This window comes from Monodelphis domestica, chromosome 3 (assembly GCF_027887165.1).
Source record: "Monodelphis domestica isolate mMonDom1 chromosome 3, mMonDom1.pri, whole genome shotgun sequence".
Taxonomy (NCBI): domain Eukaryota; kingdom Metazoa; phylum Chordata; class Mammalia; order Didelphimorphia; family Didelphidae; genus Monodelphis; species Monodelphis domestica.
In genome coordinates, this window is record NC_077229.1 from 530,133,935 (window position 1) to 530,160,347 (window position 26,413).

Here is a 26,413-nt window from a genome sequence, read left to right on the forward strand (position 1 = left end):
GCCCCTCTTCCATGTTCCCTGTCAGTGTAAAAATTCTTCTTTGTTCATTTTTTTGGGTGTGTGAGATAATTTTTTCCTATTTTTCCTATTCCTTCCCCTTTTTCTTAGTGTATCCATCTTTTTACTCCCTCAATTTTTTTTTAGGTCGTCCCATAATGGACTAGACCAGTGTCCTCTGTTAATGATAAAGTTTTTAGGAGGGTCAGTCAGAAATGTAAAGAATCCACCAATTGCTTCCTCAAAGAGATTCCCAAATGAAGACCCTGGAATGTTAAAGTTAAATTCCAGCGCTCATAGGTCAAGAGAAATAATTAAAACAATTAGAAGTTTTATTTTATGAATTATTGAAATATGATGACAAGGCTTTTAAAAAATTATTCTTTCAGGCAGAGATTTCTGTTTCTCTCAAAAAATTTTTAGACATCTTTTCCCATTTGGGTCAGTTCCATTTAGTAAGTAGTTAATTCTTTTCATACTTTTCTTGCTTTCTTTTTCTAATTTGTCTTCTACCACTCCTATTTGATTTAAAAAATAATTTTAGTTCTACCCTGTTAGTTCTTACTTTAGCCCTTCCAGGAATTATTTATGAGATTGTGCCTGATTTGCATTTTTCTTTGCTTATAACTATTTTCATGTCATTGCCTTCTTCTGAGTTTGTGTCTTATAGTAGCTTTTTATGGTCAGGCTCTTTTTTTGTTGTTGTTTTCCTTACCTCATTCTGTGACACTGAATTTTATATATGAGTTCAGCTTTATATATATATATATGTATATATGAGTTCAGCTGTAATACATATAGAGAGAGAGATAGAGGGAATGGTCCCAACCTTTAGGCTTTTTCATTCTATTGTTTTCACAGCTGATTCTAAGGATTTGTAAATTTTTGGTGCTTTTAAGAGGGTGTGACCCAGGAAAAAGTTTGGTCACTGCTATCCTGGTCTTCACTCTTGTCCTTACCTAAGAAGTGACCCCACTTCCATGAGACTATAAGTGCTCTTCTCTGTCCAGACCTCATTCCACAACTGAGTATAGGAAATGGAGTTGTGAAATTCCAGCCAGTCCAGTACTACTGGGGTCCCCTGTAATCTTTCTGACCATTTGGTAAATCCAATCCCCTTAACATCTCTGGAATGAGCTCTCCTGAAGCTATTCCTGCTGCTGTCACACCTACCTCTAAGGCCCACAGCTTTGCAAATCTAAAAGTTAATTAAATTGAACATCCCTATATTGATTTTAACTTTTAAAAGAGGTCTTTGATCCCCAGAGCTTAGTTTTGGTCATTTTTGCCTGAAATTCCCAACTACAGGAGTTAAAAGTTCACAATAGAAAGAACACATCCAGGACATTCTTGTTCATTTTTACCTTGTACATCTGTCTGAGTAAGGCACAAAATGTCTTTTTTGTTATAACTTTTGAAGGCTTTCACACTTCCACCAAGATGTTAATTAAAAAAAAAAATTGAGCTTCAAAGACAAATTGTGTCAATCGTCAGGTTGAAAAAATGTACTAATGATGTTTCCCAGGTTTTGTCTACAGAACTTATTGATTTTGATCATTTTAAAACTGTTGTCATGCTTTAACATCAGTTAAGTGTGTTTTATCATGACCAACGTAATCCATGTGCCTCTCTCTCCATTCTCATCGTTCTCGTGTTGTTTTTTTAAATAGATAGCTGTAACCATAGGAATTATGGAGCTGATTTTGCTTGTGGTGAATTACACTGTCTAAACATTTGACTATCAGTTTGGAGTAGTGCATTAACAAAGGACATCTATAAATTAGCCAAGATTCTTTTGATCACTGTGTATGTGTTGGGACCAGCAATGATTCTACTCAATATGGCAAAAACTTCAAATTGTTGCAAAAATCTTTTCTTCTCTATATCATTTGTTACTTGCCTTTGTGCTGTGTAGACGTTTTTAAAAATAAAAATGTGATTCAGCTGTGTAAATATTACTTAACCATCCATTTTCAGCTTTTCTTAAATTAGATTCTTTAACATAGGATAATCCATCTGTAGGAGTTATTTTCATAGTGTGTAGGTCACATTTTAAAGCAAACTGCCTTATTCAAAACAACAATTAGATTCTCTTATTTGGGTTTTGCACCTGAGTTCTAGGCTGTATGAATTTAAATGTCTTTTTTGATTTTGGAATGCACTTATTGGGTAGCTAAAAATAAAAAGCTTAAGGAAATCAGTTGTTTTTCAAACTAAAACGCTTGCTTTGAGAGATTTTCTTTCTTTCGGAGAAAACACCAGCATTCACAGCTACTTTTGTTCGGTTACGAGATCAGGGGTGATTTAATAAAGGAACTAAATAAATTACTTGTGAGAATAACGGAAGTTCTAACAAGATTGTGAAACCACATTTCATCTAGTAGCCACCCAAAGCAAAAAAACCCCAAGCCAACCCAGTTAATGTTTGCTGCCTTCTTTTTGAGTCCAGTAAATCTATGCTTTCAATTACTGAAGAGCATGCTATGTGCACAGCCCAAGCACTTTCTATGTGAAGAGTCACTTTTATCCTAGGCCAGATTCTACGCTACAAATTGCTTTGATGTTGACGTTGCTTCCCAATAGTTTAGGAGCCTCAAACCACACGGAATGTTAAGGTAATTCGGCTCTCGGCATGGAGTCCTCAATCTGGGGGCCCCTTGAAATGGAAAGGTTTTAAAGGGATTCCAGAGGCAGAACTGACTAGCTACGTTGGAGGAATTGGAACTATGGAGGGAGCGATATCATTAGGGAACCTGATCATAAATGGACCAAATTGAACCACTTGGTGAAAGTAGACTCCTGCCTTGAACAGGAGCCCATTACTCCATTTGTAATGTGAGAAGGTTAGCTTAGATGGGCTCCCCCATCCCCCTCAGATCTGGTCTTCACGGGTTGAAAGAAACAAGTCCGAGTTTTTCTTGAATTTTATTGCAGACTTAAATTGTATTTGATTTGCCCCATTACTCAAAGTGTTAAGTAGCATCCTGTACATTATTGTGAAATATGGCTTTGATCTAGTATCATTAAGGCGTTGTGGTTAAATCACTTTCCTGGATTGTTGAAACTGGCCCATTCAGTGCCATGAAGTTTTTACTTTTGATAAAAATCATTTCAAAGTCACACACTCATACAAGTCTATTAACTATAATTTACCATTTTCCTGGTGATTCGGAGTCATTTTGAAATTGTAGGAGCTGAATTGCACTCTAAGTACGTATAAAGAGGGTCTATGTGAAGTAGTAGTTCTTCTATAAACTGCTTTATGCTCTTTGTTAACAAAATACAATTTCATTTTTTCCCGTGCCGTCATTCCTTTCTTCCTAGCCATCGTACCGAACAAGAGTGTACTTCCTGTAAGCGTGTCTTCAAAATAGCTGAGTCCTGCCCTTAGGAACCCTTCGCCTCGACTGCTGTTTGTTGGCCTCCCTTGTATCTCGTCTCCATGCCTACTTCTCCTTTTGGGCCAGCAGTCATCATGGCCCTTGCCACAGGGGATGAATTGAATTTTGTTCCTTTTTGTTGTCTCTGCGTTTTTCATTGTTCACTCATCTATTTTCAGATGTCTCCTTCATGTGACAAATGATTGTTTTATGATATGGATTTTAGACTCCTCTGCATTTGTCAGGGCATCCACATTCAAGTGATGCCTAGTAGACCTGTCTTCTCTTCCACTCATTTCTTTTGTATTGACTTAGATAAGAGAAGTCTAATACAAAGGGGAGCATTTAGCATGGATTAAAGCATAAAACACTATTACACATAGTCTTCCTTTCTCTTTAAATACATAATAAATAAAATGGGTTACTGTCACAGCTTCCTGATTAGACATTTCCTTCCAAATTTATCTCTATTTGCTTCTGTGCCTTTAAAAAAAAATTTATTCACTGTCTTTTTTCCTTTCCTTTTTAAAAAATAATAGTCTTGCCAGCACCTACTTTCCACCTTCCCAACAAAACATCTTCCCTCATTGGGGTGAAAAGCAACCAATGTGCATAGTTAGGTAAGACAAGGTTATTTTATTTTATTTCTTACTTTTTATTTTTAATTAATTTAGAATATTTTTCCATGATGCCTGTTTTTTCTCTAACCCTAACCCTCCCCTCTTCCCTCCCTGAGCTGATGAGCAATTCCCACTTTAGTTATTTTAAAAGCCAATACATCTCATTTGCCTTTTTAAAACCATAATTTCTCTCTCAGAAGGTTGGTGTCATCCTTTATGATCATTAGTGCCCTGTGGAACTCTAATTGGTCATTGTTTCAAACTCGGTACTTAAGTCTTTCAGAGCTTTTTCCTAAAGCATTTAACTCAGATTTATTTAGAGGATGAAATAAGTTACATAAAACATTCTATGAACATGAAAGCGCTGTAAGAATGCTAATTAGTAATTGTATTATTGCTATGTTATTCATTTATGTGGGCATATTTTTTATCTTGTAGTTTTGCTGAAGATACTGATTTTTTCAGTAATTTTAGTTGGTGCTCTAGTATTTTGTAATAAAATGTGACGACATAATTTCTTTTTCCTCCCATAACTGGCATTTCTAGTACTGTATTAAATAATAATGGCGAGAGTGGAAATCCTTGTTTGACCTCTGATCATATTGGAAATGCTTTATAATAATATTCTTGGGAGTTTTCATTTTTTTATCTTTTTCGGGATTCTTGCAATTTCTCTTTTACCTCTGGTTCTAAGATACCAGTGTAATTTTTTCCTTAAAATTTCTTTAAATAAGATCTCTAAGTTTTTTCTTCTCATGACTTAAACGATCTCTCCTTAATCTATTTCCCAAGAGACATTTCGTACTTTCTTCACTTATTTTCATCAGTGAAGTTTCATATTTCTTCTACTGTTGGACCAATTCTTTTTAAGGTATTTTTTTCTTCATTTTATTTTGTTCCTTTTACTAAATTATTAGTTGTATTTTTATAATTTTCTTGCTTCCCATTTTCCTCTATCAATTTTATTTAATTTTTAATTCATTTTTTTTTGCTTTCATTAGCTTTTTCAGATACCTTGTTAGTCTGTGTCTATTTTTCTTTTTCTTTTTTTTTTGAGGCTTTGTTCGTAGCTGTTTTTATGTAGTTGTCTTCTTAGTTTCTGTTTTGATATTCCCTGTCACCAAATAGATTTTTATGGTCAGGTTCTTTCATTGTTTGCTCCTTTTCCAATTATACTTAATGACTTTCAGCTTTACGTTAGAGATGAACTCTGCTCATCTGGGTGGGGAAAGGTGGAGTATTACTGTACCAAGCTTCTGGATTTCTCACTTTACCTTTGCTCAATTACATTGGATACTCTGTGAGATTTCAGTGCTTCTAAGGTGTTCTTGTCCAGGAAGAGGTCAGTATTTTCTTTTTCTTCTGATCCTTATGCCCTTAAGGGAATGTCCTGGTCCCTTTCAGCAACAAAGTCTAATATTCCTCCTTGGCCTGGAATTGTGACCAGGCTCCAAGCATGCTCTGTCATCCTGCAACTGTAATTCCAGAACTAGTTTTAGGAAATGAAGCTGCCAAATAGTGCCTGTCTTGTACCCCGTTCTACCTCAGGACTCTCCTGTCATCTCTGTTGTCTAATTCCCTTTTCATCACTAGTTTGAGAGTTCCTGAAGGTGCGGCTGCTCTCATGGTAACTTAGTCCCACAGTTGGCGTTACTGTTGAATGTCCCTGGAGTCAATTCCTAACCCAATGCCATAGACTTCTTCTGATTTCCTCATTTGTTTGGGGCTGGAAAACGTCTGCTTCTGACCTTTTGGGTAGCTAGGCCATTCCTCCCGAATTTAGCTTGAGACATTATTTTAAAGTTGTCCGAGGGGGATATTGGAATATTTTGGCTGCGATGCTGTCTCTACTTCGTTTTCTTCGTTCAGCTCCCCCCACCTGCCCCTGCTTACTTTCTGAATTGCACTTGTGGGGAGAAACTGAGGACCTTGTTTGGTCCTGATCTTAATCATCTGGGACTCGAGAATGCTTTCTCTTCACATTGCTGCCATGTTTTCTAGAATTTCAAAGGCCACTGGATCTAGGAAGTTGCAGCTTTTCACTTTATGCTAAATAGTCTAGGCTAGGGCTCAGTCCAATCAGGGGTCTGAGCTTTGTGGGCTCCTGACTTTATTTTCTTTCCCTTCAGTGACACAAGTGAAGATAGGCTCATGGGTGCTACCCCCATAGGCAGCTGCTTGGCTCAGCTCTTGTCCTCTAGCTTGGTACTGCTCTTCACACCAGTGTATAGGTGCAGTGCAGGCCCCATCCTCCTTCCAGCTTGGCTCATCATCCCGCTTTGGAACAGTCATTAGCCAGCCGAAAACTTGAAGTAAATCAGTCTAGGTCAGACTGTCAGGTTGATTCGATTGTGCAGAGCATACAAGCGATGAATGTTTCTCCCAGTATGTGTCTGATTTCATTGATCTAAAGAATGTTTTATGTTTATGTGGTTCATCTGTGGGTATTCAGACACCCCGAATTCCTTTAGTGCCATTTCCTTTTCTTCTTGCTCTATTCTGTTGGTAATGAATATTGTTGGCCAATCTTCAGAATTCTCTAAACAGACCAGCCGAGTACATTTCGCAATCACTGTATTTCTTGTTTCCTTTTTGCCTGTGCTTAGTTCCTACTTCCATTTTCTGGCTGTTCTTTCTTCTGTGGTTGGCCTGTCTAACAGTCAAATCACAAACCAGTCGCCATGCCAATACACGTCCTTGCTTTACCTTCTCATAGAAAGGCTCTTGCTTTTGCTCGGAATAGCTTGGGGCGCTTGTCCTTAGCGGAACTTTTAGATCCCCCTCCCTGTTGAAATCGATACCGTTTTACTTAATGCTGGATCCCAGTTCCTGGCACGGGCTCCCGGAACCTCCTTCCTCCTTACCTGCCCTGCCCACATTTCTTGACCGTAGTTACTGGGCTATTTCCCGAGTTCCGTTTCTTCATCATGGCCTTCCTTTAGGCTGCTGTGCCTCACTGTGACGATGTCCATTTGGAAAGGAAGCAGTGTTCATGAATGCCGGTACCATGGGCCCATAGTGCTTGGGCTGTCTATGCATGTTTCCGACCCAGCCTGGTGGGGGAAAGGCGTTACTAGTGCCTGCTCCAGGGCTCTTCCTTATCGGGACTGCCCAGGGTAATGGCGAAGTGGCCACCTTTGGCTTATAATCCTGGGGACGGAATACTCCGCCCAGCTTGTGCCTGTGACCACGAGCGACCCTACAGGTCACCCTCCCACCCTCATCCCCCACCTTCTTCTTCTGCTCCCCATTCCGTCGGGCTCTCCTCTACCACGTCTGCTTCCAGGAGGGGCAGAGCCTGGGCCGGAAAGGAAGGGGAGTGGGATGGACCCGTTCCAATGAGCGGAAGGAATTAAGTGGAGGGATGGACTACCGGGGAGGGGCCTCTGCTTCCTGCGGCTTATGGAAGCTGGGGGCGGGCTCAGGCCGGCTTTCCCGCCAGGGCCCACTTGGAGGCTTCCCAAACCCAGCCGACTGAGCTGTGGCCTTCTTCCTTTTCCCATCTTAACCCTGATGTTTGGGCCCTTTTGGGATCGCGGCTCTTAGGCAGTTCCGTGATTCTCTGGCCTCTCCGGGGCCAATTCAGGGAAAACGGGGGCCCGAAGGGGCTAACCCTAACCCCCCCCCCCGCTCCCCTCCCCCCAGGCCCGGTGCCTGGTTCGCTTGGCGCTGTATGTGTTACCGGAATTTGCATCCGGATCCCTACTATTTCCTGGCTTTGCTGTTCTTTGGGGGAGGGAAGGGCCTGGGAGCCCCTGGGGTGGGGTGGGGGTGGGGGTGGGAGTGCCCGGGTCCCTGGCAGCCGATTGGTCACGAAAACTCCGTCCATGGCTTAGAAAGATGTCCTCTGGGGCTGCTGTCCTCTGCTACTGCGTAATGGGGGGGGGGGGCGCTCCGGTTCTCAAGTGTGGACCCCGAGAAGCCTCATGTTTCTATGCCAACCGTTATGGGGCTGTAGCGCATTCCCTCACCGGGCTCCATGGGGGGCATTAGGAAGGGGGGGCCCAGGCCACCAACTGCTATTCGAGCCTTCTCTCTGGGTCCCCTGGGTGACCCCCTAGCTCAGCCATGGCAGGGCCAGGCTTCTTGAGGCCTGCCCTGTGGTGGCCTCTATCCAACAGTGCCTCAGGGCAGTCAGACGTGGTCCTTTCCATGTCCACTGCAGTGGAGTCAAGTGTAAAGATTAAAATTTAGGGGAGATGGGGAGACTGAGGCAGGTAGAAATTAGTTTCTCTCTGCAAGGAATATTATAATTTTTAGAGGTTTATTAAAGTTAAAGATTAAGAATATACAAGTAAGAAACATGTGCCTAGGCCAGAGGCCTAGACAAAATAACCTCACATCATGGAAGAGACGCCTCTGCTCCAAAACGGCAGTCCAAAAGGCCCCAAGACTTCAAAAGCCTTTGCTTAAATATCTTCTCGATCTCGGCCCAGGCGAGATTACAAGGCATTCTGGGGAAGTGGAGCAAAGGCTCATGGGGATTGTAGTCCTGTATTCGAGTCTATTTTTTACATCCCCCCGTGTGATCATTTGTGGAAAAATTAATTTTTCCCCAAAAGGATCATAAAAACATAATAAACTTAAAAGATTACAATAGTGTGAGGATAAGAGAAAAAAGAATAAAACCAATAATTTCTGAACACATTGACAAAAAGCCGTTAGGGGGCAGTCCCCTTTGGCATAAAAGTATACATACAAATAAATGTTCAATCAACCACACCCAAAGTTCAATTTTGTGCAACTTGTGAAAATACCTACAGACAAGTACCTAAGGTTGGCTACCATCCTGGCTCCATCCATCCCTGAGAATGAAGGTAAAATCAGACGAGGGAATGACACTTCCCTAGATATAAAATAAAGAAATCTGGTCCTCTTTTTTCTCTCCTATAGTATGGCAACTTCCTGTAGCCTTGGCTGCAAATGGGGAAGTAAAATATGCTGCATTCTGTCCTACAGACTTGTGGGATTAGAAATTACTTAACTGGACCCTAATACAGGGGCCTGTGGGAAAAAATTTTTTTTATTCTTGCTTTCTCAAATTTTGTATACATAGATTTTTTGATTTTGATACTGATTTTGAATTCTTCTTTAATATAAATATGCATATATAAAGGGTTTATATTTTTTCCCTTAATTTTTTCCCTTTTTTTCCTTTTTTTTTCTTCTTTTGATTTTGATTTTATTTTCATTTTGTTTTGTTTTCTTTTGGATTAACTCACACACTCCCACGACTAAAACTTGAATCCTCAGCTGGACTCAGTGTTTTTTCAACACTTTCTTCAGGGGGGATTGTATTTCATCAAATCCAAAATTTAAATTTTGTTCGAGATAAATCTTCAGAGAAGAAGCTTGCTAACTAACTGCTCTAATTGGCTTTTGTCAATGCGCCCAGCAAAACATTGGTTTGCTGTCTTTTTCTCTCCTCTATTTCCCCATATTTACAACTATTATAATTTTCCTCTTAGTGGAAAAAATTTTTGTATACACTTATAGTTAGAAATTTTTGGGGTATAGTATGCTTATGTTTAGTGATCAATTGGGGAGACTAGTCTCCCAATCATCATCAGGGGGGATTGTGAATTTTAAAAGTCTCCATCTTGGTCTAGCGCCCAAAAAAATTGTGCACACCCACACTACACGGGCATGTGCTAGTCAATGACAAATCAGAAATAACTAACTGCCCACCTGGGCTGTCCTAAGCCAAGCTAGAGCCAACCATTGGATTTGTGAGACACAGGAAGTGAGGTAGGGAACAGCCTCTGGAATTCGCTCACTTCCTGTGGAGAGAGCTAGACGGGAGTTGGGGGTTAGGAGCTTGGAGAGAGAGGACGCCCGCAGACAGCTTTCCTTCAGATCGGTCACGTGAGTTAAGGACTGATTCTTTCCACCTGGGCCTTTAGGCCTAAACTCCCTCTGCCTTGGTCAGAGGTTGAGTAGCCCCTTTTCCCTTTTCTCTTCTCTCCTTCTCTCCCTCTCCTTTTCCCTACTCCCGTTGTGATTAAACCTCCATAAACTCCATTCTGACTTGAGTGTTTCATTTTAGGAATTTCATAAGTAAATTCCTTGGCGGCCATTGTTCAATATTACATAAATCCTGTAGCCATATTTTAGCCATTACAATATTATAACCCTCTCCCAGAGGCCTAAATTTCCCCATTACACAAGGTTTTGACTCGCCCGGAGAAAAGGAGGGGTTGCGTGAGGTAAACCGAGTCACTGACCAGAAAACCCGCCTCTCCCTGGGAAAGCGGGTGTCAGAAATGAACTCTCCTGCCAAGGCCAGCCAGCTCAGAAGCAGGACAGCACAGTCAGCATCCCTCCCTCGGGGCAGCCAGTCAGGATGAGATGGCCCCCTGCATGTTCCAGGCTGAGGAGGAAGCTGGCTCCGTAATGGCCCTCCTTGGCTCTGTGTCCTGCACCCAGGAACAACCACCCTGTAGCCTCGGGGTGCAGCCTTCACCAGGAGAGGCTGCCCTGGCCAGCAGACACGTCTGTGTACACTCATACCTAAATGTGGTTTCTGTGAATGGAGCTTCTGGGGGCCCAGACGCACCCCCCTTCTCACCCTACTCTCCAGATGCAATGGGGAATAGTAAGGGCTTCACGAAGAGTGGCTGCTTCTCGTTGGCTCACCGAGTCATGGGCCTGCCTTTGGCCCGTTCTGCTTTTGAGGAGGGGGTCCTTTTCATTCAGAGCTTTCGCCAGCTGGCTTTGTCTGCACTTTGCCCTTATCTGAGACTTGCTCATCCCACCGTGTTGGGGTCATGATCTTCAGACACTTCCCTGCTAGTCCCCTATTCAGTCATTCTACGCAGTAGCTGCTTCCTGATGCCACATGCCCCTCTGACGTTCCAGCAATCCAATGGCCGGTTAATGATCATATCGCCATCTTTTCTAAGGCACAAATAAGCCTTTCCGTCCCTCTGCTTGGTGTCTCTTGTTGCCCTTCATCCCGTTGCTCTCTTCATCTTCGTCTTCGCCTTTTCCTTGGTCTCCAACTCCCCTGAATGTCCTCTGGCCTTACTTGAGGACTAATCAGGCCTTGTGTGGATGAAGGGCCCGGATGGGAACCTCAGGTCCCCTACTCTGTGCTGAGCTGGCTGTTTCCTTCTGTGACCGGTTCCCGGCATGGATATTGTTCTGGCCGCGTCTTTAGGCTGTTTAGTATGGTAAGTCCCTCCTGCCCTAGCTTGCTTCCTTCCAACCCTTGGGCAGTGATTTTGTAAAGATCTACACTAGATGGATGAGTCTCTCAGATCTAGACCAACATTTCAGGTTCTTTTCTTTGATCTTCTTTGTCTTGATTCTTTCTAGTGTACTTTCAGCTTTATCCAGGCAATAAGGATGGAGTCGGGAGAGATCTAGGACCATCTGGGTTCTAAGGAGCTCCTTCTATCTTCTCACACTTCCTTGAATATGTAACTTTCAAAACTCTCTTCCTGGTTGAATCCTTTAGCTTCCCTTCAGTTTTGGGAAGCAGCAAAAATGCTTCTGTGACACTTCCTCAACTTTCTTGCTAGGAGCTCTCTTCCCTCCTCTAGAATTCTAAGGGCAAACTGCTTGTTGAGAACCTTCACCTCTGAAGTGATTTCCTCATCAGAACCTTGAAGAACTGGCCTAACTTCCCGCTTACTACCTTTTCTCCTTCGTGTGACACCCGTTGTCTTCTCAGCTCTTGTACACTCTTTGCTTCTCCTTCTGTGCCTTCTCTAAGTCCGTTGCCTCGCCTACGTGTCTGCCTCTTCCGTCCGCTCCTCGGTTCTGTCTTCTCCTTGCGCTTTTTCTGCTCTCCCCATTCCCCTTTCTTTAATTCTGACCCATTCTCGTTCAGACCGAGTTCTTCCCTGCCCTCAGTCCTTCGATTCAGTGTCTCCTCTTCAAGCTTCCTCACAAACCCCGAGCCCTCACCGGTGCTTCACAATCCTCTCTCCATCGTCAGGCAAACAGTCCTTGACTTCTGGACGGGGAGAGTGAAATGGCCTCGGTAGACTGCAGTGCGTTGAGTAGTGGGTAGCAGAAAAGCAAGGATCCTGGGAGGCCCCTCGCACTTGGTTTGGGGGTACCTTTTGGGCTGCTCTTGGCTTTGAACACTGACTTCCCTTTTGTAGTGGGCATGTGGCTGCCTCTCAGTGACAATGAGCACCTTCTCGGGGCCTTGTTCTCTTGGAGCTGGCACTGGGGGGTCTTGGGCTCGGGCCTCTCGGGCCTCTCTGGCCTGCTCTTTATCCCGTAGACAAGTAGGAAATTAGGGGCCGAGATAAGCGAGGAGCGGAGTGGGTGAGGAAAGTTCCCCTCCGGTCATTCCGAAAAGAGAGAGCTTCCACACCGTGGTCCAGCCTGGCTGTAGTCTCAGGGATTGGGCCCCCTTGGTGGATCCAGAACATTCCCATCTTCCGCCCCCCAGAGTGCCATTACTCGGTGTGGAGGGTTTTTGGTGAAGGGTGCGGACGTCTGTTCTCACACCTCAAAGCAACCCATCGGAGTAGTAGCTCCCGACCTTGTCTGTGGAATGCGCGTGTGGGGGAACAAGCACTAGTGCAGGAAGGGTGGCTTTTGTGGGGATGTCGCCGGGAGGAGCCTTGGCCGAGCGCAGGAAGCCCCCCGTTTCTCTTGACTTGCTTGCAGAAATGGCTCTCTTAAGTAGACTCTTAAAATAGCCCTCCTTCTGCTTCTGACTTTTCACTTGGTTTGCATATTTTCCTGTGCCGGAAAGGCCCACTTCCCTAGTGACACATCCCCTGTGTGCAGGCCGGCGAGAGGGCCCGTGGCTGCTCCCCGGCTCTCTGCTTTTTCTTCTCTGTCACATCCCTTCCCCCCTTTCTGGTTCGCCCGTTCATCCCTGCAGTTCTGATCTCGGGAAAGAAGTCAGTAAAATCTTGGGAATTCTGTGTGCGTGTGAGCGCTGTGCATGCACCAAATGGGGCAGCGGCTTTTCCTTGGCTACGTGGTGCTGTCATAGTCACAAGTTTGGAAGTGGCCCTTTTGGGGCTTTGTTTCAGTCGTGACTGACTCTGCATGAGCCTTTGGGAGTTTTCCTGGCACATAGGCCAGGGCCGTTGGCCATTTCCTTCTCCCGATCATTTCACAGACCAGGAAATGGGCAGACTTGGTTCAATGACCTGCCCAAGGTCACACAACCTCCTCTTTTCGGCCTCTGGATCCCGTGCTTTCTGCCCTCTGCACCCCCCCCCCCCCGAGTCCTGTGAAGCGGAAGGCTAGGGGGATCTTGGAAGTAACAAGAGGCGCTCTTTTTAGCCTCTCTTCGGAGAGGCTGAGGAAACTCCTTAAAATGGAATATATTTTATTGAGAGAGAGGGAGAGTGTGAAGCCATGTCTCCCCCTAGACCAGAGGCCGCGCTCCCCAGACTGGTAGAAGGAGGTGTGGGGCCGTGCCCCAAGTCACTGGCCCAGACACAAGGAGCCCAGCTTGACAGGAAATCGCCTTAGACTTGTTTTGCACGCGCGAGCCTTCCTTCAAAGGGAACATTTTTAAGGAAATGGCCAGGCTCGGAGAGGAAGGTTTTACCCAGCAGTAAGGCCAGGAATGCGAAGTTGGCTCGCTGTACAGTGGCTACAAGGAGCGGGTTACTAGGAGAGATGGATGGTTTACGTGGATACGAGAGGATACAGCGGGAGAACCTTCGAAGATTTGACCTTTGGCTGCTTCAGGGCTCACTGCCAGGCCGAGAACCCCTCAAATACAAACTCAAGAGGAACCTGGGGAAGCCCCCCCCCCCCAAGGGCGTCGGGGGCTTCTGTGTGAAGGATGAGAGGCCATCCCTCGGAGCGGCCCCCAGGCACATTCATGGGGCATAGTGCTGCTTAATGAGAGCAGCCCACTCATTTCTCTGCACACAGATCCCATCCCGGCTCTCAAAGCGTCGCCCTCTTCCATTTCTTGGTTCAAGCATTGCATGCGCGCGTTTCGAGGGGGTCCGATAGAGTCAGTGAGATGGACTGTGAGCTACAGGAAGCCGCTCTTGCCCTTGTGTGACGGCCTGGGCTCATCTTTACCCGTGACATTCTACACTTATCCAGTAATTGGTGTTTGAGACACGAGGAAATGGATGCATAACCCATCGTTACTGAAGCCAGCAGCGCTCTTTCTCCCCTAGGACTGTCCCAGAAATGATGGCGCCTGTCCTCCGTGGCCTCGAGAACAAGTGGATGGACTGTAAACTTCCAGCTTTCCTTCTGAGTGAAGACTTTGGATGAAATGGAGCAGAAAGAAAAGGACCAATCGAGGCACGTCAAGGGAAGAGAATGTCCAAAATGGAGAGGCGTCCGTGTGTGCTTTCTCTACCGTGTGCCCGCCAGTACCTGCCAGGATTGTTCCGTGGGTCATGCCGATGTGGGTGCTGCTTTCCTTGCCGTCACGCTGCTCTGCTCAATCCACAGCCTCTACAGCTACTGCCTGACTAGTTTTCATCCTTCCGGGGTCTGGCCTAGCTAAAATACCTTGTTTATCCTTCAAGCAAGAGCTGGAATGTGCTCTTGGGGCAACAACGAGGGCTGCTTCCACAAGCCGCGCCTCACCTCTCCTCTGTTCTCTCCCCAAATATCCGTGTCCTTCTCTGGCTTCTGCTCCCTCCTCGTTGGACGATTGGGATACTGAGCTGCTGCCATCACTGTAGTCTTTTGGGGTTCTCCGCCCCTCTGCCAAAAGAATTTGCCTCATGCACCACATTTTAAAGCTCTTGCTTTTGTGTGTCCACTTCGCTTTCCGGGGGACAAAGCCTCCTCCAGGCCTGTACGGTCTCTCACAACCTGCCTTCCCCGTCTGTCCGATGAACTCTTCCTGCTCTGTCACTCAGACTGGACTACCAGCAGGGAAGCTTGTAGCAGCAGATCTTTGGGAGCACTGTCCAGACGCCCCGCTCCTTAAAGACTTCCTGAGGATGCACAGGGCACTCCCTGCTGAAGGGAGACTCGAGCTTGCCCAGGAATAATCCTCCCCAGGAGGAACCCACGTTTTAGAACTGCCAGAAAAGGGGCTCATGAGGATGGTGACGCTAGGGGAGCTCGGCGCCCTTTTCATGGAAGGGGTTGCAGGTACAAGCTAGGATGAATGCCTGCCGAGCCCTGCCCTGACTATTGGAATTCACGTCTCCCAGGACGGGGAAAACCTCACTATGACCACCCGGGGATGCAGCACTGCTATGTGCTGATAATGTGGCTTGTTTGGATGAATTAAGGGCTCCAACTTTCCTCAGCATGTTGGAACACCAGTGTGACCAACATCTACTGTACATTCCTATTGATTGATAAGAGTACGTTCAGGTGGGGTCAGATGTTCTTGCGACCCCTCCCGGGAGAATCGGGTTCTTTCTGCCGGTGAGGTAAGCCACTTGACCTTACTGAGCTTGTTTTGTCCATTCGGTAGCCGGCTTCTCCATTACGCTTGGCAGAAGTGAAGCCAGAAGGCCTTTTGCTCCTCTTCCTACCAAACCCACAGAGCGGGCAAGCTGAGAACTTCATCGCGAGAGTGGAGATCGTGTCCTGGGTTCTGCCATTGCCACGGGCCAAAATCGGGCACACACGGTACGAGAACGCCTCCGTGTTCCTCCTCGCAGCCAGCCGCGCTCCCATCGTCCTCTGGCGCGATTCCTGTGAAGCACGACGAGCATTTAGCATGGTCCCGGCGCTGGACGTCAGCAGTGCCGACAGCACCTGGATGCCTGCGATGGACACAAGCGGGACAGCCGCCCAGGCGACGGCCTGCTAGGGACCGCGGCCGAGGCGTTCTCTCCCTCTCGGGGCGCAGGGCTTCGGGCCGGAGGGTCCGAGGCTACTGATTGCTTTCCTGCCTCCGGCTTCCCCCAGTTTCTGTGCGTTTTCACTGGCTCTTCAGGGTCTGAGGGATCAAGCTGGGAGCCCTGTGCGCCCGCCGAGGCCAGGGCTGTTGGGTGTTTCCAGACGCTTTCCCTGTTGAACGTCAGGGACCGCGTCGGAGGAGCGCTGCTCTACCGCTCGCTCGTGAGAAGAAGAGCGTTTCTAGTCGCGGCCGCCGGAAAGGAAACGGGGCGTCGCGGCCTTTCTGTCGACTTCCCTTCGGCGTGTGGGCGTCCGAGGCTATTCGCCTCCTCTGCGGGCTTTCTTGGTCTAAATGGCTGTTCCAAGGCAGCGGCTCGTCTTTTGAAAACGCTCCACGAATGGGCGGAGTCTGTCCCACGTCACCATTCAGCCCCGTGGACGTCCCGCGGCCCCTGGCCATCACCGTGAGTCCGGCCAAGGAAAGGCGGCTCCTCCTCACTTCATGTGGGCCGCCCGTGAGCATCGTGCCTTCACAACGCTGACTTTGGGTGCTTATTTGGGGTTGTCCTTTCCATTTACGTCAATGGAGCTTTATGGGCATTGAAAAATCTGTGTTGTCTCCTTCATTTTTTAGACCCTCACCTTCCGTCTTAGAACCAATACTGTATTGGACCCAAGGCAGAAGGGCGGTCAGGGCTGGGCCATGGGGGTCAAGGGACTTGGCCAGGGTCACACAGCAGGGAAGTGTCTGAGGCCAGACTGGAACCCAGGACCTCCCGCCTCTAGGCCTGGCTCTCCATCCACTGAGCCACCCAGCTGCCCCCACTTGGTTTTGTGTAGCTCTATTTTTCATGGATTCCAGTGTCTTAAAAAAACCCAACCCAACAAGCCCTTATTTTCCATCTTGGAATTAGGAGAACGGTGAGGCGTAGGCAGTAGGGGTTGGTGACTTGCCCAAGGTCACACAGCTAGAATGTCTTTCAGTGTCCCCCTTGCTTCCCCCCCGCCCCCGTCTCTCAAAGGTCTTTCCTCTTCATCCGAGTTACCATTTCTTACCAGACAGCAACAATATTCTCTTCTCTTCTACCACGCACAGTAACGTGTCCGCTAGTCCTCCGCTGAACGGCACCTCTTGTTTGAATTCTTGAAAGCACCCCAAGTGTAGCCCCTGCTCTCTGGGGGGGCGTCTCTCTTGGTCAGTGACCTTAATGGAATACACGCCCACCTCCGGATGGGGGGGGGGCGCCATATAGCCCCATTTTGGCGGCATTCCAGCATTTTCCAGGATGGTTCTATCCGCATCTCCCAGTCTCTGCACCCCTCCTCCAGCGCCGATTTCCCTCTTTTTTCATCTTTGCTGATTGGCTGGTTTTGAGCTAGTTTTCTCAGCCTTGTTTTCAGGTTCATTTTGTGGATTTTAGTAAGTTGAGGAATTCTTTCCCATCACGGTGAATAGCTTGTAGTTCTTCTGCTCGTATGCTTGGCCATGTGTGCCCCCTGCAGATGTAGACAACAAGCGTACGAAGGAGACGACTTCCTGACTGACTTGGCCAGGATTCTGGGTCTCAGGCTTGGGGCTGGGAGAGCGCCCAGCCCTGGAGGTCTTGGGGGGGTCTCTCCGTATTCAGTAATGTCAGGAATGATCATTTCTTCCTGTTTTAGGGACACCCCCAAGAGGGTCTCCGGATCCGGAGGCGTCCCGGGAGCATCTGCTTCTTTGGATGCTCATTTTCATAAGGAAATGTTGGCGAGCCTGCTTGCTTACCCTTCAGGCCAGCTGTCTAAGAGTGGCAGAGGGCCAGCTTAGGCCCCTCGGGAGCCTCTCTACCGCGCGAGGGCTGCAGGTGTCGGCAGGCCTCTCCACCTCCCCCGAGCGTCCACACGTGTCCCCTTCCTGCTCAGCACCGAGCTAGTTGGTGGTGGGAGTAGCAATAATCCTCCGTGCACGTAGTTTCCTTCACGTCAGCACGGCCTGGTGGCCCTCTGTGGAGCTGCAGATCCCCTGGTGCATAATGGTGTTCTGAAGGTCACGGGTGCTCTCCCAGGGGTGGCGTCAGAAGGGCTTCGTGCTCCCACCTCGGGGCTCCCAGCCCTGCGGCAGACGTCCGGATACCCCGTGGGGGCGGGGGGGGCCAAGCAGAGCGAGTGGTCGATAGGCATCGAGTGAGCGCCAACAGGAAACAAACAAGATCTTGACTTGTACTTCTCTCTGCCAGCCGGAATGCCAGCAGACCGGACAGGGAGCCTGTGACGGGCATTCAACGGAGAGCGACCTCTGAGTTGGCTTGTAGTGCCGAACGAGCTCCTCCGTCATTCAGTCAGGAAGCAGTGGGAAGGGTCGCTTCAATGAGTACGAAATGAAAATTAAAGATCACTTTGTCATCCGAGCTTCTAGTAACTTGTTTCCTGATGCATAGAATCTAAGCGTAGTAGTGTATGTGAGTTTGTGTGGAGAGTGTACGTGGCGATATCTTCTTGTCATTGAGTCCTTTTCATCCATGTCGCGTTCTTTGTGACCGCATCAGGGGTTTTCTTGGCAGAGATACCGGAGAAGTTTGCCCTTTCCTTCTCCCGTTCGTTTTACAGATGAGGAAACGGAGGCAATCTGTGTTTAAGTGACTTACTCAAGGTCACTAGTAAGTCAAAGCTGAACTCAAGAAGAGTCTTCCTGAGTCCAGGCTCAGATCCCTATTCACTGAGCCATCTAGATGCCCCCTGTTTATAACGATATACATTTTTATTTGACTAAGCCTGAAATTTTGTTGTTATAAGGAACTCCAAGTAAAATATCTGCAACTTTTAGTGTTAGAGACTTGCCTGTGGTAGGGAGAAGTTCAGTGATTTGTCCAGGGCCACCCAAGTCGTGTATCCAAGGATGAGCTCGAATCTAGGTTATCTTGATTTGGAGGCCTCTTCCCTCTCCAGTCTATTGTGGCGCTCTCCCTCTCTTATACACACACACACACACACACACACACACACACACACACACACACACATGATCCCTCACCTATTCGGGTTACGTTTGAGAGACCCCCGTGACAGGTGAAAGAGAGCAGACAGATGGATGCTACAGGCGTTGAACACAAGCACTCAATTCCACCTTGGCCAAGTTGCGCCAGTGGTGGTGGTGAATTGCATTTCTGTTGTGTACGGTACAACAAGTATTCACCTGCAGAGTCCCATGAGATGGTGAAAATTCCACAATGTAGAATTAGATGTGTTTTTTTAAAGCCCTTGATTCGGTGAAGCCACAATAAGGGATGACTGCACATTCTCAACCTGTTGTTAATATGCGGAAAGACCAATGACTTTGGCCATTTCATTTATATTCTTATGATAAAGTTGTTACAGTCAAGTTTTCATTGACTTTTGTTGTTGTTCAGGCATTCGGTCATATATGACTCTTCATGACCTCATCGATCATTGGGGTCCCTGGGGTTTTCCTGGCAAGGATAGTCTAGAACAGCGGTTCTCAACCTATGGGTAGCGACTCTGGCGGGGGTCAAATGACCAAAACACAGGGGTCACCTAAAGCCATCGGAAAATACATATTTCTGATGGCTTTAGCCGCTGAGAAACCGCACTACTTTACAGCAAGATCTCGGAAAGAACGGGGACCCTGCTGCCCGCACATTGTACTAATATTAGTTACCTATCAGCAGCCCTCCCCCTATGAGGGGCGATGGATTTACCCTGTTGCCTGGAGACTGGACTCAGAGACCCAGAGAGAGCACCCAGGCGCTGGCTCTGGAGGGGTTAAGAACGAGTCCTGGAGCGGATAACTCCTGGAGCGGATAACGGAGCCAAGTAACCCCAGCAAAGTGAAGCCTCAGCTTGAGCTGGAGGGAGACGACAGGAAGAAGGCAGCGTCTGTGGACTCCCTTCCCAGGCAGGACTTCCCTCCTGCCCCAGCGCTCAGGCTGCCTCCTGCTGGATTAATATTTTTCAACATATAATTAAATATTATTTTTGTGATTAATCACTATGTTTAAATTATGTTTGATTTGTAGCAATGAGAATATATAATGCATATCAGGTATTTACATTCCGAATCATAACTGTAGCAAAATTACAGTTTTGAAGTAGCCACCAAAATAATTTTTTGATTTGGGGTCACTGCAACATGAGGAACTGTATTGCGGGGTCACAGCATTAGAAAGGTTGAGAACCACAGGTCTAGAAGTTTTCTATTTCCTTCTCCAGTGAACTAAGGCAAACAGAGATAAGTAACTTGTCCAGGGCTACACAGTAAATATCTAAGGCTAGATTTGAACTCAGGTCTTCCTAATAATCGTTTTGTTTCTTCTCAGCTATGTTTATTATCTAAATTAATTTTTCTTCTTTTAATGCTATCGAACTTCTAGTACAACGTTTAATTCTAATGGTTAAAATGAGAATAATTGATTTTCCACTAATCTTATTAGAAAGGCCTCTTGTTTATTTCCATTGCATATAATGCAGGCTCTTAGATTTTTTTTAAACATACTAAGAAAAAAAAATCCCTTTATTCCTATGCCTTCTTTTTTTACTTAGTTTTTTAATTTAATTTTTAAATCTATTTTTTAATTTAAATTAGGTTTTTTAAATAGAAATGATTGTTACATTTTGTAAAAACATTCCGTGTCTATTAATGTAATCCTGTGTTTTTGCTTTAATATAGTCTGTTTTTTTCATAGTTTTCCAAATTGTGAATGAACCTTTCATACTTGGTATAAACCCTACATGATGTGTTACTATAGCCTCTGCTGTATTTCATTTGAAAGTTTTGCATCTGTATCTTTTAGGAATATTGCCATACAGATTTCTTTATCTGATTGATTTCTCTCTGATTTAGGAATCAGTACATTTTTTCATAGAAGGAATTTTCTTCAATTGTTCAAACAGAATAATATTGGAATAATTGTTTTTTGAATGTTTTAAAATACTTTATTTTATATCAATTACAAGCAAAAACAAGTTTCAACATCTTTTTTTCTAAAATTTTGAGTTCCTAATTCTGCCCCTTCCTCTCTTCACCCCTTTCTGAGGTGTTAAGCAACTTGATGTTATATGTGTGTGATCATGTAAAATATATTTCTATATTAGTCAAGTGAAAGAAGACAAATATTTAAAAACAACCTGCAAATAAAATAAAGTTAAAAATAGTATACTTCAGTCTGCTTTCAAATCTCCTTCAGATCTTCTTCTGGAGGTAAATAGCAATTTTCATCATGAATCATTTAGAGCAGGGCTTCCACACTACGGTCCACAGGCCACATGTGACCCCCTGAGGCCATGTATCCGGCCCCCACCGCACTTCTGGAAGGGGCCGCTCTTTCATTGGTGGTCAGTAAGAGGAGCACTGTAAGTGGTCGTACCACAAAGCGAGGCATCGCTCATATACAGTACTACTTCCGGTGACGTCATCCTTGGTGTGGCGCCTTCTTCTGAGAGTAACTGAAGGAGAACGAGGCGCTGCACAAAGGATCATGTGCCTGCACCATGGAAGATGTCAGCATGGTGAGCGGCGATCTGGGGGAGGGGATTCCTCACTGTGTATACTGCAGCCTGGTATGGTGGTGGCGGTGATGGACCTGTGCAAGGTGGGACAGGCCCACCCCAGCCAGCGCTGCAGCTTCTGCTAGCCCAGACAGCGTATACAGGTTTGTTCAGTCTTTTTTTATAGTTCGGCCCTCCAGCGGTCTGAGGGACAGTGAACTGGCCCCTATGTAGAGTTTGGGGAGCCTGATTTGGAGATACCTTGGATTGTTATATTGTTGAGAAAAGTCAAATCCTTCACAATTAGTGATGGTAGAATATTGCTGTCACTGTGTACAATGTTCTGGCTCTGCTCACCTCCCTGCATCAGCTTGTGTGTGTGTGTGCGCGCATGTGTGTGAAATCATCCTGCTTGTCATTTCTCATAGCACAATAGTATTCCATGACAGGCAATGACCACATCTTCTTCAGCCATTCCTCAATGAATGTAGATCTCCTCAGTTCCCATTTCTTTTCCACCACAAAATAGCTGCTATAAGTATTTTGTACAAATGATCTCTTTTCTCTTCTCTCCCCTTTTTTGTTCTATAGACTAAATAATGGTATTGCTGGATCAAAGAGCAGCACATTTTGATAGCCCTGTCGGCATAGTTCCAAATTACTCTCCAGAATAGTTGGGGCAGTTCAAAAGACTCACAGTTTCACCCGCTGCAACATTTATCATTTTTCTTTTCTGTTATATTAGCCAATCTAATAGGTGTGAGGCGATATCTCAGTTGTTTTGATTTGCATTTTGCTAATTAATAGGAATTTAGAGCGTTTTTTCATATGACTATAGTTACTTTCAATTTCTTCATCTGAAAACTGCCTGTTTATATTCTTTGACAGTTTTCATTGGGGAAAAACTTATATTCATAGAAATTTGACTCCATTCTCTATTTGCCAGAGACATTTGCTGTAAACAATGGTTCCCCAGTTTTCTGTTTTTCTTCTAATCTTGGTTGCATTGGTTTTGTTTCAGCAAAAACTTTTTAATTTTACACAACTAGCATTCTCCATGTCACACCTCATAATACTCTATTATTTGGTCCTAAAGAGAGAATGAGGCCAATGACTTTGGAGATACATTTTATTGCACTATGATTTGAAAAGGGTGCCCTTGACATTTCTGCTCTTCTGTATTTGGCTGTGAGGTCTTTATGTCCAATTTTTTTTTTTGGTAGGGGCTCTATGTTGCTAAAATGTAGGTATATTCCTTTCTATCCCCCTTCAATTTCTTTCCAAAAGTCTGTCATATCTAACTTTTCAAAATTCCATTCACCTCCTTTCTTGTTATTTTTTGGTTAAATTTCTAGTTCCAAGAAGGGAAAGTTGAGGTCCCCCAATAGTACAGTTTTACTGTTTATTTCTTCCTATAACTCATTTAATTCCTCCCATTTACATTTATATTTGTGATTACTGCTTATTTCTCTCTTTTATTTCCCCATTTCTTTCTCTTTCTCTCTTTTAACTTTCTCCCATCACAAGTGTTTTACTTCTGACCAATATCTCCCCCAACGTTCCTTCTCCTTTTTATCACATAAACCATGTCTTATTCTCTTTCTCGACCACTTCTGTATAGCTTGATAGAATTTATACCCAATTGAATATGTGTTATTCCATCTTTGAGCCACTTCCAATGAGAATAAGTTTCAAGCACTGTCACCACCTCTTTCTTCCTCATCAGTGTGCCTCTTCATGTGAGATAATTTACCCCATTATAGCTCTTACTTCCTTCTTCTCCCATTACAATCCTTTCTTACCCTTTAATTTCATTTAGTTTTGGGGTTTTTTCCCACCATATTCAAGGTATTCCTGTACCCTTTATGTATACTTTTAATTATTCTAAAAGTGATGTAGTTCTAAAGAAATTACAAGAGCCATCTTCCTGTGTGGGAATAGAAATAGTTTAGTCTTATTCAATCCCTTATATTTTTTTCTTTCCTGTTTACTTTTTTATTCTTCTCTTGAGTCATATATAAAAACCAAATTTTCTGTTCAGCTCTGTTTTTTTTTTTAATAAGGAACATTTAAAAGTCCTCCATTTCATTAAATATTCATTTTCCCTTGAAGGATTATACTCAGTTTCACTATGTGAATGATTCTTGGTTGTAATCCTAGTTCCTTTGTGTTCTGAAATATTATACATCAAATCCTCTGATCCTTTAATGTAGAAAATGCTAAAAATTTTTGTGATACTGATTATGGTTCCATGATACTGAAATTGTTTCTTTCTGATAGCTAGCAGTATTTATTCCTTGAACTGGGAGTTGTGACATTTTGTTATAATATTCTTGAGAGTTTTCATTTTGATATTTCTTTCAGTTGGTAGTCAGTGAATTCTTTCAGTTTCTATTTATCCCCTCATTCAAAACTATCAGGGTAGTTTTTCTTTTTGTTTGTGCCTTTAACTCTTTTTAAATAATTCTTTATTTCCCCCCAATTTCATGTAAAAACAATCTTTAACATTCATTTTTAAAATTGGGAGTTCCAAATTCTCTCCTTTTTCACCCTCCCTGAGATAATAAATAATCTGATATTGATTTTACACATGCAATCATATAAATATTTTCCATATTTCCTGGAAGAGGAGTCAAATTAAAAAGGAAAAAGTAGAAAATGAAATATATTGAATTATTGATTATATGAATTCACATATATGAAATATTGAATTATAATTCAATACATACAAGTTCTTTCTTGGAAGGCAGATGGTATTTTTCATCCTGAATCTTTGTGATTATCTGCATTGCTGAGAATAACTAGGTTATTGCAATTGTTCATCAAAAAAATATTGCTGTCACTGTGTTCTCTTTCTGCTTTCTTCACTGTGTCACTTCATATGTATCTTTCTAGAATTTTCCAAAATCACCCTGCTTGTTATTTCTTATAGCATTACAGTCATATACCACAATTGCTCAGCTATTACCAGCTGATGGAAACCTTCCCTCAATTTCAATTCTTTGCTAATACAAAAGAACTACAATAAATATTTGTGTACAAATAAGACCTTTTCCTCTTTTTTATTAGGGTAGTTTTTCTTGATAATTTCTTGTATTTTAGTATCCAAGCTCTTTAAAAAAAATCTTGGCTTTTAGCTAGAGTAATATTTCTAAAAATATGATTCTTATAATTATTTTCCATTAAAGCTCTTTTTCCAACAAGGTATTTCATATTTTCTTTCATTTTTCATCATTTTTTAACATGGCATCTCATGAAATCATTAGTTTCTACTTGACCAATTTTGATTTTTAGTGAATGATTTTCTTCATTGAACTTTTACATCTTCTTTTCCATTTGGCCAATTCTGATTCTTAACACATTTTCTCCACTGAATTTTTGTACATATTTTTCTGTTTTTTGTTCTTCCTTTATCAAGCTATTGACTCTTTTTTCATGATTCTCTTACTCCACTCTTATTTATTTTCCTAATTTTTCTTGTATTCTTATTTGATTTAAAAATCCATTTTGAACTTATTCAAGAGTTCTTTTTAGGCATGACACCATTTCATGTTTTTCTTTTGAGTCTTCACATGTAGCTGTTTTGACACTGTTGTCCTCTTCTGAGTTTGTGTTTTGATTTTCCCTGTACCTTTTAATGTCTAGGGTTTTTTTTCTTTTTTATTATTTTTTTCAACTTACTTTATGACTTTTACCTTTGTGTTATACTTAGGCTCTGACACTCCTGTAGTAGATCCAAGTTTCTTGCTCTGGGGAAGCTATGCCCTAGATGACTCTGGGCCTATCTTGGGGGCTGAGGGGCCCTGTCTGTAGCTCTTTGCTAAAGCCTGCCTTCTGGCTTATTGGGGTTTGTCTGCTACTGGCCCTGATGGACTCTGCTTCCTTCTTAACCCACTACTTTCTTGTCAACTTTCTACCTTGTCTTGGGATTTAAAGCGGTTTCTTCCTATTCTATATTTCTTCCTCTTTCAAATTTGTTTTGAGGCACTTTTAAAAGTTGTTTGGAGGTGAATTTGGCAATGCTCAGGGAGTTCTTGTCTTATTTTTCCATCTTTGTTGTTTTCTGTTTTTTGAATATTTGAAAGAATTCATGTTATTAGTTATTCTGGTCCTGCCTTTTTTTCTTCTTCTGGGAATTCAGTTATTGTTTGTTGTAACAATTAAATTTAGCTTTTACTCAGTATTAGAGTTAAAAAATAATATTGTGGTTGCTGATTATAAAATATTAGCCCTTAAGTCAAAAATGACTGTAAGCAGCTTTTATTTACAACAAGGTAGAGATAGTGGAAGTGGGAAATAGAGGAAGGAGACAAAGCCTGGTCTAGCCTAGCAGCCCTAAGTGCTACTCTGGTGAAGTCTGGCTCAGCCCCCAGCAGGGGCTTCCCCAAGTCCCCATCTCCATGTGGATTTCCCAGTAGTCCTCAGCCAGAAGTCCCAGTGGTATCTTCAGGCTGAGTTCCACCAACCCAGAATGACTCCAAGGAAAAGGGTGTCTCCTCAGCTGTACTCACCAGCGCAGAGTCCTAGGGAAGAGTCTCTCCAAAACCAGCCAAGGAAGGAAAGAGTCTTCCTCCAGCCTGGCTTCCTGATGCAGAGGGAATGAATCTGTCCTTGGGCTTGGCCTTTTATCCCCCTTTTCCACGTCATTTCCTGTCTCTCCCCCTCTTTACAGGAACCGATTGCAGTCTCCCAATTTGCCTAGCACTGCCCAAGGGGGGGCAATGCTTGTGACCTTTCGGGGTGTTAACTAGTCAGTGACTTGTGAGCTCTCTTCCTTAATAGTTACCCAGGTACTAAGTAGGGGTACTTTTAAGTTCTTGATTTGGTGAACTAAAAATAGACAAAGGAAGAGTTCATTCTGTCTTCACATTGTTCATTTGCTTCTTCTGAAATCGGTTTATTTAAATTCTCTTTTGCTTCTACTGTTAATCTTCACATTTCCTATTTTAAAAAATATTCCTCAATTTAATTTGTCATTTTCCTTAGCCAGTTTTGTGTGACAAAAGATATTTGGATAAAAATCCTCTCTTTCTTCTTTATTTGTGGATACACAACTATTTATTAAGCACCTAATATGTACTAGGCCCTGTGCTAAATCCTGGGAATATGAAGCAAGCTGAAAAACGACATACGTTGTGATTTCTCCTTTATGTGTCTCTTTTCAAAATTTCACAAATG

At 44.0% G+C, this 26,413-nt stretch overlaps 1 protein-coding gene across 5 annotated transcripts in view; it reads left to right on the forward strand.

The window, feature by feature from the left end:
• SYK (spleen associated tyrosine kinase) overlaps positions 1-26,413 on the forward strand; it is a 115,355-nt gene that overhangs the window by 17,019 nt on the left and 71,923 nt on the right. The gene's annotated exons all lie outside the window — the stretch shown is intronic.